The 11,686-nt window shown below is 50.4% G+C and overlaps 1 long non-coding RNA gene across 2 annotated transcripts; it reads left to right on the top strand.

The window, feature by feature from the left end:
- The first annotated feature begins 1,422 nt into the window (after positions 1-1,422).
- On the top strand, positions 1,423-11,455 carry LOC132243885 (uncharacterized). Of its 2 annotated transcripts, none has more exons than XR_009455455.1 (4): positions 1,423-1,581; positions 8,598-8,801; positions 9,448-9,519; positions 9,700-11,455. It is a non-coding gene; the product is annotated as an uncharacterized LOC132243885 (long non-coding RNA). The 2 variants fall into 2 exon arrangements; XR_009455456.1 differs by lacking the exon at positions 1,423-1,581 and adding an exon at positions 5,152-5,338.
- Positions 11,456-11,686: the final 231 nt, after the last annotated feature.

Here is an 11,686-nt window from a genome sequence, read left to right as displayed (position 1 = left end):
CAGGTGCCGGAGCCGCCTCCTTCTCCTTCTTCTCCTGCTCCTGCTCCGGCTCGGGGCGCACATGGAGCTCGCGGCCCCGGCCTCCCCAGCAGCACCAGGACCAGCAGCACCTTCTCGTCTCCCAGCACTGAAGCCAAATCAAAATTATCTTAGCAAGCTTTCGTGTTTAAAAACCCTTCGTCAGGCTGAGGAAGCGCCTGCAGTTGGTGTGTGCCCTTCCTGGATGGAAGACACTTTACTTCATTTTTGTAAATAGACTGTGACTAGAATAGTATCTTTTCTTAAATTTTTGAATAAAATATTATCTATTTTGTAAATAGACCTTGAATAGAATGGTAAAAACACCTTGGTTCATTTTTTTCCATGTTTAAGAGTGTGCATTCAATTTTGCTTGCTTTCTAAGGAAGCATGGATCCAAACTGCTGATCAATATGCCTCTGTATTTGTAAAACTAAAGTGTCATCACTTTCAACACCCAGTACACTTTCTGCAACTGCTTTAACCGCAAACTATTTGACAAAATGCCTACTTGCCTACACTACACATCGGCAATGAAATGTAGGCACTTCTGGGGTGAACTTGACTTCCTCTTTAGTAACCCACAGCAACACTGCAGGAAATGGAACATTTTAGGAGAATAGAGACTGGTACTAAAAGGCACTGCCTCACCACACACATCTTCCTTCTTGGACATCCCTGGACCATCATGGCTACACCACTAATACTATTCACCCATGGCGGCCATTTCTCGGGCATTTTTCTCCTCAGTGTCATTAACCTGTTATGGAAATAGGACACACTTTTGTTACCACTGCTCTAGGGATGCTGTTCATAAGCCTAACAGCTCTGAAAGGCCAAGGAGAAAGTATTTCTATCTGGGATGGCTGAATTCAGCTCTAACCTGTGATACCCGTATCTTCAGTTTTGCTGACAGTACAGAAACAAGACGCAAAAATGACAAAAGAGACACCCAAGAGTTCTGGCTGCAGGGTTGCAACTGAGCCGCCAAAAAAAAAGGAAACGTGGTTTCACAACATTGTCAAAAGCTTGAAAACACCTGAACTGGCAAACCACGAAGAGCAGCTCAGCGGCGCCAAGGCCTCTTGTCAGTAAGCCGCAATCTGTAAATTTGGGTAAAGACACCAAGACACCAAGGCATTTTGACACCACGTGGCCATTTGTGAGCTTATTACTAGTATTAAGCCTAACCTCAACAGGATACAGTATAGCTTAAGATACAAAGGTAAAAAGGGTATCTTACCACAATGGGGTATAAAATAAAGTAACATGCCACACTAATCACAAAAAAAATTAGCGCTTAGCCAATCACAGTAAAGATTAATCCAAATTTGGTCCTAAATTTCGCTTAGATGCGAATAAATTTGGGCGGAAATTTGAGCAAGCTGTGCAGATCTTCGGGTTCTCATAGAAGCCACTGCTGGGGGAACAGATAATCCAGAAGCTTGGCGGGTAGCGCACGGCCGACAATTTAGCTGATCTGCTCCAGGCATCATCTTTAAGGGTGTCTTTAGAAATTTCGCATAAGAAGTAACAAGGCTTGAGCATGCTGTATTGGATTTGGTGAGTATACTCTGTTTATTTCTTTTCTCTTAGACAAACAAAAGCTTGCTTCAAAGATCTGCGTGTCTATCTTAAAATACGTTATACCACTCGCCCCATTACGGGTACACCATAACCTTTTCAGTATGAGTCATCCCTGAAGATCCTGTTTCCCCACGTTCAAGGGGAGATACAACAGAACTGATTTTTTTCAGCTGGCATCTCTGACTTCTTTGGAAGGAGGAGCCACAGCAAAATAAAGATGGGAAATGTAACTATAGCCATATGCGCTTGGAACAGAAATCCTAAACACAGCAATTCCCAGACCATCCTTCCAGTCTCCAGATACATCATGAACAGAGCCTCCCTCTCCAAACCATTCACAGCCTTCTCATACATTTGCCTACTGTGGTGGTGTCCCTTAGGATGCCTCTTCGCACCCCTATATAGTCACCCAACGAGCCATCGGTACCCCCATTTTCCCGCCTGCCATGTCTTGGAAGTTATTGTTATACATTCAAATTTGTGATGTCACTAGTCGGCAGGGTTGTCATATATCATTGTGTTTTCGGTCGGTCGCTCTAACTGTGTCTCTATTACGGGTTCACGGGCACTATGGGTATTCGCACGCACTCGAAGGTATAGACAATCACAGTCTGATTCAGATCAAAACTTGTCTTTACTTTTAACTTTTATCACTCTGTACAACCTCCTTTTACTTTCAGGCAGAAGCTGTCTCTCTCTCTCTTTTAATACGAAATCAACTTGCTAATTCTACTTCTCTAATACCCTTTTGCTATAGCTATTAACTTGACTGAACGGAATTTAGTATTAACAAACAACGTCTCTTTCTTTCTTGTCCATCAGTGTTTCCATTCCTGTTGCGAGCTTTTATGTTCTTTTGTCACTATACAACTTCCCTTTACTTACAGGCAGAAGCTGTCTTTTGTATCCTTTTTCTTTTCTTTCTTTAACCTTATCTATAATATCAGGTTTGTAACTCTGCTTATATGATGTTTTTATGCAAAAGCTGACAACTTGGTGGAATAGAAGTAGTATTAATCAACAAAGTCTCTTTCTATCTTGTCCATCTGGTTTTCTATTCCCCTTGAGGTCTTTTATCCTCAAACCTCGCTATACACTCTCTCGTTATTTCGTTGATATATGAGTTTACCTTTTGTCCTGAGGCGACTGATGCCTCCAATCCCCTTGCTGGGCAATGAGAGGCCGTCTCCAAGTCCGAGAGGATGGGTCAAAATTCATTCTCTTCTTGTCTTTGGTTACTTCAGAGGGCGGCAGTGTGCCACGGCCTCCGAGCTCAGTTCTCCCCGGCTGCCCTGGGGATCCTCTTTCTTCCTCTTTTGCTCTTTTAGGCTCCGCTCTTTTCCTTGCTGAAGCTCCTGTCTTTTCTCCTCGCTCCGGTCTCGGACCTTCTATGCTAATCTGGTACTGGCTCCGGAAGCGGCATTCCCCGGGGGTCTTCGCCGCCTCCTCCTCGCTCCTTCACACTGTAAAAGGAGTGTATCCCTCCGGGGGATTGGGATGTATTCTGTATCTGCTTATGCAGTCCCTCGCCACCTTAAAAGCCATGACTAGGGAGGAGCTGCCTAAGTGTTGTCTGAATATAATTAACCATACCTTAGGCAGAAGAGGACCCCAACATGCTCTCTGCTGAGTGCCAAGAGGATGCAGAGCCATAGGCACTGACTTTTATTTTTGCTTGGGGAGGCCTCAAATGATGATTGTGGGGAAAGTTGTATGCATTTCAGGTGACAGCCCTCTTCCCGAGGGGGGCCGGGGCCCGCAGGCCCACACATACTTGGCACCCCTGTGCAGGGAGGGAACACGCTAGAGCAGCGAGGCTTCCTGAGTCCCCGGATATTTCCTGTACGTGTAAGCATTGCGCTAAGACCTGGGTGATGCTAGAGCAGCCTCTTTTAATGATAACAAGGAGGGTTGTTTACTTTTTTTTTTTTTTTTTGAGGTGGGGGGAGGGCGCTGCGTCGATTTTGCTGGAAGTTTCCTTCCATCCACGGTTCTCTCCTAACACGCATCTGTAGACACTGACTTGGGTTGTGCCACGTTACTGTTGTTGTTGTTGTTGTTAGTATTTTATTTCATGATCTTGCACGTAGCATGCCCCATTTGCAGAGGCAATTTGATTTTAAAGGGCAGTGTGAAGGGAAAAAACTTCAATAGAGTTGAATGAGTGGCAGCAGGGGAAGGAGGCATGGAAGCTAATTGCTCCCAAAGCTGTAACAATTAACAGTGCCACCCCTCCACTGCCCCCTCCCCTGTGGGGATCCCTTTTCCTTGTGTAGCATGTGCCCCCCGGAGATGGGTGTGGAGGGGTCCTGTGTAGAGAGGCCCTGTCCTGCCTGTCCCAGTGCTTCCCATTACCTGGAGTTGGTGTCGGCAGAACCTGGACCTGGTTCCAGCCCCCGGAGAAAGTGCCCCCTGGGCTGGGCACCGAGGGGCTGTAATGAAGACACCTGCAGCACAAGAGGGAACAGCCTTCTCCCTTCCAGCCAACAGCCTTCTCCCCTCCCCTGGACAGTAGCACAGGGGAAAAAATCACAGAAAAGCCAGCCTGGAAGAGACCTCAGGAGGCCACATCTAGTCCAGGACCTGTTCAAGACAGGATCATCCCTGCCTAAACCATCTCAGGCAAATTCAAAGTGTTTGTCTAACCTGCTCTGAGGCATTTCCATGGATGGAGATTCTGTCACCTCTCCACCAGTGCTCAGTTACCCTCACAGGGAAGGTGATCTTCCTGGACTAGTTTTTCCCTGAGAAAAAGTTTCACCCTTTTTATCATCGATTCCTAGGAAGTGAGGGTTGGAAGGGATCTCAGAAGGTCACATCTAGTCCACCCCCCTGCTCAGAACAGGTCCACTCCCAACTATATCATCCCAGCCAAGGTTTTCTCTACCCTCCGGCTTTTTGACTGTCTCTGACAGAGGCTGCGGCTGGAGAGCTTCCAGACAGGGCCCGGGGCTGCTGCCAGCTCCCAGGGGCAGGAGCAGGAGAGAGGCCAGTGGAGGGCAACAAAAATGGTCGCAGGGCTGGAACACGCGACTCCTGAGGAGGTGCTGAGGAAACTGGGCTTATTTCGTCTGGAGAAGAGAAGAGTTAGGTGGGATTTAATAGCTGCCTGCAACTACCAGAAAGGTGGCTAGGAAGGGGATGGAGCTCCACTGTTCTCCGTGGTGGCAGATGACAGAAAAGGAACAATGGTCTCAAGCAGCAGCAAGGGAAGTTGAGGTTAGACATTAGGAAAAACTCTCACGAGGAGGGTAGGAAAGCACTGAAACAGGCTACCCAGAGTGGTCTGGGATCTGCATTATTGGAGGTTATCTGCCTAATACCTCCCCCTGCTAGCCTTCGCCCACTGCAGGGAGCCCGGAGACTGGCCTGGGGATTTCCAAACCCTGCTGCCACGCTCCCCGTTCCCCCCCCCCCCCCCTCTCCCTGTATGCCCGCATTAGGCAATAGGCGGAGCCTGGAGTGCCCGTTTAGGCAAGGGGCGGAGCCTGAGTGCCCGTATTAGGCAATGTGCTGAGTCGGAAATCTCCGCTTCAGGAATAGGCATACTTCGGTGGTGCGGGTTGTCCGATGCAAGCCTTAAGTGCAAGCGCAAAGCCCCATCATCCCGCGCACTGCTCAGCGACCAGAGCCGCATCCGAGGCTTTTGCAGCCGGCGCTGAGACGCTCCCGAGCCGTAGCGAGCTGGTTCCCGGGCCAGCGAGACTCTCCTCTGCCTCCTGGGCAGGCGCAGGTACCGCGGGGCAGGTGTAGTACGAACAATAGCTGCCCCCCGCCCGCCACTACCCCCTGCACAGGGGGAGCCCGGTCATTGGGCAGAGCAGGGGCCTCCGCCGCACGCCCGGGGAAGGACCGGGGGCCTCTTACCCGCCCCTGCCTGGTGCAACCTCCCCGCTCCCCGCACCCGCACACTTGCAGCCCGCTCCTTCCTGGGGCCGCCGGGACGTGGCCGGGCCCTGCTGCTGGAGGAGCCTGAGCAGGGGTCGGCCCCGAGCCGGCAGCGGGGGGAGATGCCGAGGGGGCGGGATGGTCCCCTCCCACCCCCCCCCCCCCGCCCCGTGCGAGCGGAGCAGCCCGGCCCGGGGCGCTGAAGCGGGGCAGCAGGCCGGTCTGGCCCCGCCGCGAGACCCGCGCTTCCCCGCAGCGCAGCGGCGCCTCCCACAGCTCCTCCGGCTCGGCCCGAGCCAGTCCCCGCCGAGCAGCTCGTGCAGCGCCGCCACCACCGCCGGCAAACGGGCGGCCCGGCCCGGCCCGGCCCGGCCCGGCTGTGCCACCACGGCGCGCGCAAACGGCGCTCCTTTTCTGCGCGGATCCTCCCGGGCCCGGGCAGCGCGGGGCACGGCTGCACTGGCGGCGGAGCGGCGAGCACCGACCACAGGTCGGCGTCCACCCGCAGGCACCGCCGGCAGTGTCGGTGGCTCCCAGGGGCAATCAGGGACCGCCCGCGGCGCCTTTCTGCACCGCCAGGCGCGGGGTGCACCCCCTCCCCTTCGCCCCTGGGGACCTCACTTCTGAGGAGGGGCTGCGGGGACTGGGCTTGTTTAGTCTGCAGAAGAAAAGACGGGGGAGGGAGGGGAATTGAAGAGTAACCTCCAACTCGCTGAAGGGTGGTTCCCCAGAGGACGGAGCTGGACTGTTCTCCGCGGTGGCAGTGATGACAGGGCAAGGAGCAACCGTCTCAAGCTGTAGCAAAGGAGGTTTAGGTTAGATATTGGGAAAAAAACTTTCCCACTAGAAGGGTAGCCAAGCCCGGGAACAGGCTCCCCAGACAGGTGTTGGAAGCTCCCTCCTTGGAGGTTTTTAAGATCCGAGTGCACAAAGCCCTGTCTGGGGTGATCTAGGTGGGGCTGGTCCTGTACTGAGCAGGGGGTTGGACTAGATGTGACCTCCTGACGTCCGTCCCTTCCATCCCTCATTTTCTATGATTCTGTGAACACGTGGACGAGTTTCTCAGGAATTCTTCACAAATATTCTCCTTTTTTATGGAATAGATTTTAAAAATTGAACTATTGTTACCATTTTCAAATCTTAAACTATCTGAGAGAGTTAATCACCAGAGCTCAAGGGAACCCAGGAAACCACGTTTCTCCCCCACCCCCTCCGCCTTGAACATGGTTTAGTTGTTTTCCTTGATCAGAAAGAGTCACGAGTTCCCCACACCTCCCCCCCGTAGAAGAAGTTTCAGGAGTCTTGTCACTAAGAAGCCCTTTCTTGGGCTCCCTTAAACACTTATTTGCCTGCTGCAGCCAGCAGGCTTTCTACCTCGTATGAGTGTTTCTAGTTGCCCTGGGACCTCATAGCCTTGACATGTTATCCGCCCATTCCCCACCTTTTTTTTGCAGTTTCTCTGCAACACAAACTCCAGAGCAAGGTCTGCTTGCACAAGGGATGGATGGAGTTTAGCATCGAAATGTTCTAACATGCACTTTAATGACATTATAGGAACCGTTAATATCTGGCGTAGCATTCATTTTTCCTACGCGTGGTTTTGTCCTGAATACTTGGATGTCAGTAACTCTAGTGCAATTTTTCAGACGCTGCAGCACATTGTGAAGCAGTCGAACGGTTATCAACTTTAGATATTAATGTATGAATGTTGCCGTCCTAAAAAGTCATACGAAAGAGAGGGGAACTGTGAAGGAAGGTGGCATTGGTGCCCGTGGCACTCCAGTAAGGAGTGAAGCCAGGAACTGCAAATTTTCCTTTAGAGTTTCCTGTGCCGAACTCCACATTTCGGCACTAGGAAGCTCCCTGGCTTTTCTGACTGTAGCCGTAAGAAAAGTTTGATTCAGGGTCACTGTCGCTGGAGAATGCGGTTTATGAAAAGCTTTTTTTTTTTTTTTTTTTCTTTTTCGTTTGTGGTCAACGCAGTGATTTAGGAAGTGCCAAAATAAGCTTCTATAAATAGATTCCGTTCGGCGGACAGAGGATCTGAGTTCTTTGCCTCCCTAGTAACAGCAGCAGCAGCAGCGGAGGCTTCTCATCTCCCAGCAGGTGAAGCAGGCTCCGGCCAGGGCAGGGCAGGGCAGGGCAGGGCAGGGGGCTCTCGGGCTGTGACCCGGAACAGAGCCGGCCGGGGAGCAGGCCCAGAGGCTGCAGGAGGGTTGCGGGAGTCGGGGAGACGCAGGACCGGGTTTGTGGAGCTCCTCTGCAACACAACCCCCAGAACAAGGTCTGCTTGCACAAGGGGTGGATAGAGTTTAGCATCTAAAATGTACTTTAATGACCTTCGAGGCACCGTTAATATCTGATGTATCATTACTTTTTCATATGGATCTTTTTTCTGCAAGCTTTCGGGCTCGCATGCCCTTCCGGGGTCTCAGGGAAAAGTCCCCATAGGTAGAAAATAAACTTCATTTTTGCACAGAAGAAGCTGAAGATGGACGTCTGGACCTCTGGGTACATGAGAGTGTCTTTGTGAGCTGCTCTTTGTTGTCGGATAAGGCAGGATTCCGTGTCAGATGGCAGACAGGGAGGTGTAGACAGCTTTCTTGTTGTTCCCCAGTGAAGCTTCAATCCAAAATCGGCTAAAATTCCTGGCATCCGAATCAGCTGAATCCGAATCGAATAGTTAGTTCCCTATTCGCACAGGCCTAGTATTTGGTAGCCGTGATCGGGTGAGACAAAAATGAGTGCAAAACTCTAGAACTCTTAGTTCAGAGATGATACCAACTAAGAGATCCTCCCCCCACCCCAGCCCTCGAAGAAGTCTTTTTTCTGCAAACTTCGGTTCACACACCCTTCCTCACACTCCGAGAAAACTAGTCCCTGGCTCTTTTTCCTGAAACCTCCTCCTCAAACTTTTCACCCTTCTGGTGCACAGAGGATGCCTTTTAAAATAACTTCCGTTTTGACTGAGATAGCCGTGACTCGATTTGTAGTGCGGGTTTCCAAACCACTACGACTTCTTAAACTGAGCAAAGATAGATAGAGGCGATGTCACATGCTCTTTTTTTTCTGTATAAATCTGCACAATTTTCTTCTGATCACAGTTAGAGAGGGGGCATCTCCAGCAGACCAACACCTTGAAAGGACCTTGCAGGGCTCCCGGGCTCCGTTTCCCCCTCCACTCGTGATTAGCAGGTACCGGCGCCGCCTGCTTCTCCTGCTCAGCCTCTGAGCGCACATGGAGCCCGCGGCATCTGCTTCCCCGGCAGCACCAGCGGCAGCAGCGGGGGCTCCTCATCTCCCAGCAGGTGAAGCGGGCTCCGGCCCGGGCAGGGCAGGGGGCTCTCGGGCTGTGACCAGAGCCGGTGCGGGCGGGTTGCGGGAGTCGGGGACAAGCGGGAGTGGTGAGGGAAGACTCTTCTCTAAGATCCGGGGGTTTCTAAACCAGCGTCTTCTCTGAGTGCGTTGTTTTTCGGGGGCAGCGGGGATGGTGTCTCGGGGAGTTTTCTCCCCTTTGCAGAGCTCCCTTAACACTCTCCCGTGTAGACACAGACATGGTACAACCAGCTCAGTTAGGAAGGACGAGGAAAGGGGCTGGGGTGGGGGCAGGGTACAGAAAGGGGAGCTCTGGTTCTCTGGGCAGGGTGTGAAGTGTGGGGCTGTGTTTGCTGGCCCAGGTTCCCAGGTTTTGTGTCCCCCGTTCTCCCCCCCCCCCCCCCACACCTTTCTTGGTTTTGCTGGTTACAACATGGCACAAGGAGCTAGGATCCCAAGTTGGTTAGACAGCAGGTTATACACATCTGCCCTTGGTTAAACTAGATGACCTCCTGAGCTCCCTTCAACCCTTACTACATCTTTCTATGATATTACAATTCAGTGAAAGTAGGTTTGCTCTATCTTTACCCTCTGGACACCAATTCATAGCCATTTCCTTTCTTTCTTCTCCTGCTTCAGATCCAGCTGCCCCGACTGGGGCAGAAGCTGTTCCCACAGAGCAAGGACTCTCCCCACCACTCATCAGAATGAGTAAGTACAAAGGAATGAGCCCCTTTGCCAGGATCCCATGGCTTTGGGGAGAGGCACAAGGTGGGAAGAGAGATGGGGTACTTTCTTGCTGTCTTTTGAAGGAAGCATGGATGAAATTTTCTTGATTCAGGGAGGACTCTTCTCTTATGCTGGCATATTCCCTCTCTCCTCTCTCTCCAGTTTCCTTGGGCCATCCACTCAGGCTTTGCCCTGTCTCTGCCAAGACTTTGCTGCTGCTTCCCCCTGCTTGCCTGGAGTCTTGCCATAGGAGGGGTTGCTTCTGGCTGCTTGGGGCTCTTTGGAGGACGGAGCTGATACACGACCCCTGCAGGGGTCAGACTTAAAGTAGAGGATCATCCAGCAGGTTTTCCAGCTGAACAGCATGCTCTGTCCAGCTACCACGCTACATGTATATTACTAAAGCTGGTTAGCAACCACGTATAAAGTTACCACACTAACCTGGGGGTGCATCTCTGGGGGTTGATTTCAGGCTTGAACAACGGTTCCTGCTTTGCTGGCCAGATCATCATCCAGTGGCCAATGGAAGCAGCTGCCCAATGTGTGGATGGAGCAGCAGCTTGTGCAGGTGCCAGTATCCCCACACAGCTAGAGGCCCAGAGTGAAGCTGAGACCAGAGATATGGAGGTGGAGGAGATGGGAGAACAGGAAGATGAGAAGATGGATGTAGACTAGAGCAGTGGTTCACAGCATTTTTGATCCTGCAGCGTCCTATCGGCTCATTGCAGAGCCCCATGACCACCTCCCCTTGGCCTCAAGCACGGCCCTATCGCCTGCCTCCATGGAGACCGGCTCCCCACATTACACACGCCTCTTCCCAGTCATTTCAGGACTTGGAATATCATGGATTTCCACTGATGTATTTTTGTAATATATACTTTTGTAATGTATGTTTGCACCTCCATTCATATCTTTGCCCCTCAGTAAAAACTGAGTAAACTCCGGATGTGGGTTTGTGGGTTTGAAAGTGGACCTGTCAGACTCATTTAGATACAGGGTGACTAGATATTCTTCAGGAGTTTTGTTGATCTGATTCAGGTTGGGCTTGGGCACCTGTAACTAGCACTGGCCTGTCAAAGGCCAATGGGATGAGAGGTCAGCCTTAATGCCCACATTGCCCCATGCTGGTGCAGGACCCTTTCACTACCAGCTGAAGCACCTTGCATGGGGGGATTCTTAGGGAAATGACTGCATTCACTTCATAGACTGGGCAGAGCCAACGGTTCAAAGGGGCCTGAACATAGTAGAGCATCAATGCTTCCACTGCCAACAAAGTTCAAATTAGGCTCCCACAACATTTAGATGCTTTTTGAAATTTTAATTTAGGACTGGTTAAATGTAGTTAAGAGCTTTATTTTTTAAATCACATGAAGCATTTTTTTTACTGTTAAACTGTTGCTGAGAAGTTGTTGAGTTTCTGATTTTTATACACCAAAGTTGTGCCTTTTGTCAGTTCTTTTTTGTAAAACTTTGTTGCCAATGTTATTAAACCTGCTGGTTCAGTGAAAGCCAGTCTTTTGGTCTATAAAACATTTTTAAAAAAGAATTTCAATTAATGTTTTGAAAAAGTTCCATTTCCAAAAGACAGAAAGAGTTTCATTTAGAACACAAGGACCTGGGGCATCTTTCATGACAGTTGGATTTTGGTTATTGCCTGTTGTAAACTGTATTACACTTACGTGCTAAAATATTTTATTTTTTTATTGGGGATACACATTACATCTGTAATTTTGACTACACTTAACTAGTGTGAGGAGTGTCCTCTGTTATCATGCATGTACTAGTGATTGTTGGATTGGGGCATTAGTATTTGTATGAAATAAAGTTGGAAATATGGCTATTATATGTCCTGCTGCTTTATAATACTGGAGGACAGGAGTGGGAGATGTAAGTCAAATCTTTTAAGCAGTGAATAAAATTATTTCATACACTGCATCCCTTCCCTGTCACTTTTGTCCCTTCCTTCCCTGGCACCTGTCCCTTCTCATAGTTTTTTCTTCCTCTGTTCACATTCCAGTGTTGTAGCCCCGGTACACCCAGGGGGGTGTGCCCTGTCCTCCAGTGACAGTGGTGGTGGTCAGGCAGGGAGCTGAAGAAGGTCTAGCTGAAGAAGCTACTAGAACGTCTTTCTCCCCTCTCTATAGATTTG

This window comes from Alligator mississippiensis, chromosome 11 (assembly GCF_030867095.1).
Source record: "Alligator mississippiensis isolate rAllMis1 chromosome 11, rAllMis1, whole genome shotgun sequence".
NCBI lineage: Eukaryota > Metazoa > Chordata > Crocodylia > Alligatoridae > Alligator > Alligator mississippiensis.
The sequence above is the reverse complement of the archived record's forward strand: the minus strand, read 5'-3'. Positions and strand labels throughout refer to the sequence as shown.